Here is a 3,002-nt window from a genome sequence, read left to right on the forward strand (position 1 = left end):
TAAGCAAAACTACTTATTAAGGACAAAGTAGTTGTCAAAACATAGTAGGAGCAGGGTATACTAGGAATGTGAGCCTTCCATGTCCCACATTGTTAATTAAGAGCCTTAGTTTTACAGGGTGTTAGTCTGGCTTGAAGGTTGTAGCCTGAAAGTTAAGAATAGGTACATGCAGACGGGCAAGTAAAATTGATAAAAGTGCAATTGTCTAAGTTTCCCTTCCTAACATCTGTCTCCATGTTCTACTCCCAAATGATGATCACAGAATACTTAGTGTTGCCCGACTGGTTTCAATTATTTGGATTAGAATATCTGTCAAAGGATTTAATCCTGAAATTGTATGTTAAGCCAAAGTGAAGTCATTGACAAGCAGAAATTGTAATGGAGCTAGGAAGGAGACTAGGACTGAAGCCCTTCAGGCCCAAATTAAGAGGAAGGTCAATGATACTCCTACTGTGAATCACCACTCACCTGCTGCTGGCTCCAGAAGTACAGGATGGACATAAGTCACCAAGTATATTGTTAATGGTTGCATGGATTCATGCTGCATACTGACTCACACCCTTAACATTAGCCAAGTCCAGAACTGTCCACAACATCACATATGGGAGCACAAAGCTTTCTGCCTAGTGGGCTCCAATTTTCACTCTTCATCTTGCACAACAGGTATTCAACTTCAACCCAATCATTTCATGGAGGCTCAACCACACAGAACCCGCATATATATATATGTTTGTTTATTGAACAAAAAGTGAAGCAGAAGCATGTGCAATAATCAGTTCAAGAGCAATTTGGCTCTGTAAATAAAATAAGATATTACGTGGACTTGGAAAACAATTATACGCATTTCACATTTGGTGAAGAGTAGCCCACTTACATGATTACCATGGGTAGAATATAAAATGCATTCAAAATAGGAAATGAAAAGAAAGTATACATCAACAATGACTGTTTCAGTGCAGGAGCTTATGGATTCCATTGTACTCTAACCTGTGCTAAATGAAAACTCGCTTAAATTCACAAGCCTTCAAAAGGCTTCTGTCCAGACATGTTATAAAGTCAGAAATTTCTTTAAAAAGTTAAACCCTGCTTTCACTTTTTCAGCAATTAATGAGAAATGGCAGTTTCAGAATGAATGTGTTCAAATCTTATGCCCACAAAACATGTACAACTGCAGTAGCTGCATTGCTTGCCTCTCAAAAGACATGCCAACATGCCTCAGTGCTGGAAGACCATTTCTACAGGCAAGAGGAACAATTTCAGTGTCTAAATACATTTGGTCTTTGACCTCTGTCACGACACCAATAGTAACATCACCTCAAAATTAACTTAATTATTTTGACCAAAATACCAGGATCATGGACCACTTATGAATATAAGAGATAGGGCACGAGAACACTAACCTATGTCTGGAAGATAGGGGAGTGTTATACAGCGATTAACTTCTCCCTTTCAAAAAACAGCAAAATTGCATAAACAAAGTAAACTGTGTTTATACAGACAATAGCCTCAACGAGTTTGACCTTTTTTAAGTAACCTACTTTTCAATTAAATGCTATCTAGGTAAGCATCTCTTAACAGGGTTCTGGACATACGAAGATCACTGATATCCAATATTGTACTGGATACTGAACTCTAATTTGTATCGGATCTGGAATTACACAAAAATAAAGCAAACGCATTGGGGGGAAAAGAACTAACAACAAGTCTCTTCCCCTCTTAATGAAAGAAAAACAGTCCAACCTTTTTAGCTTTGCCTGAATAATAGCAAACTACCTTTCCTCAGAATTGTTAAAGAAGTAGCATTAAGATGACAGAGCTGGAAGAACTATGACCTTTACTCCAGAATTTCTGTAATAGAGAAACACTGTTAATCCTCCCTACATGTAGGATATCAACAAAGAAAAGCTTTCCACCTGATTATTACAGATTAAAAGGCAGGCAAAGGTTGAAAGCCACAAAATTAATTTCACCATTCTAATCCAATTTCCACTGACGTTGTACATTACCCTTTATAGCACTTATCTCTTGAACTCTGCACTTTGGTAAAGGAGTGGATTGATTAGTTACCTCTTTATTAGGGAACCATTTGATCTCTATTTGTGATGCAAGTGTATTTTGCAAAGATGTTTTAAAAACAAACGTTCATATTGGAACACAGTAGTTTTATTACGCTGTCATGAATGTGTGAAAGTGTGGAACAAGCTAACAAAATGAGAGTTCATAAAAATAACTATTCAGTTTATGAGACTCAATCTCTAAAACTGCTGCCTCATGTTTAACTAACAATACAATTGGATCTGATCCACAACGTCAATCATGCCATCCACCACACCATGCATCCATGGTAGGATGCACAATTTTGCAATCAGGGATCAATCCCAGCGGTGCCATTACTACTTGCCAGCGTAAGGGAAGCATAAGATCCTGGCCACTCCAGCACCAGCAGGTTGAAAGCCAAGTACACACAGTCTGACTGAATTTGACCAGTCCCATGGCTGGGACCAACAATCAGCTGATGAGAATGCACCAGCCCTGAGAATGCACCAGAGCCAGTTCTAGACTGATGCAGTCCTGAGGCTAGGACCCATAATCAGCTGATTATCAGTCCCAACCCCAGGGCAGCACTGAAGCCAGTTCCAGACATTCAGCACTAGGGCTTGCTCAAGACTCTGCACTGCAGCCTTCAGCTGGCTCTGGTTCCCCTGCCACATCTTTAGTATAAGGTGTAATGGAAACCAGCCATAAAAAGGTTACATGTTGTGTGTGGAATATTTTTGTGGCCGGTTTCCCACTGTCGCAATATTAAATTCCTTGAATGTGTGGCAGGAATACTACTTATGGCCCAATTTATAAGGTACTTGTGGTCTTAACTGTAATATCTGCCAGAGGCATAAATATCATAAAGCCATCATAAGAAAAAAAAAAAAAAAGTTACTGAGAAGCTGCACTAGTAAAAAAAAAAAAAAAAAAAAAAAAAAAAATCAAACAAATGCCAAGACAGG

Source organism: Alligator sinensis, unplaced genomic scaffold, assembly GCF_000455745.1.
Source record: "Alligator sinensis unplaced genomic scaffold, ASM45574v1 scaffold546_1, whole genome shotgun sequence".
Lineage (NCBI taxonomy): Eukaryota > Metazoa > Chordata > Crocodylia > Alligatoridae > Alligator > Alligator sinensis.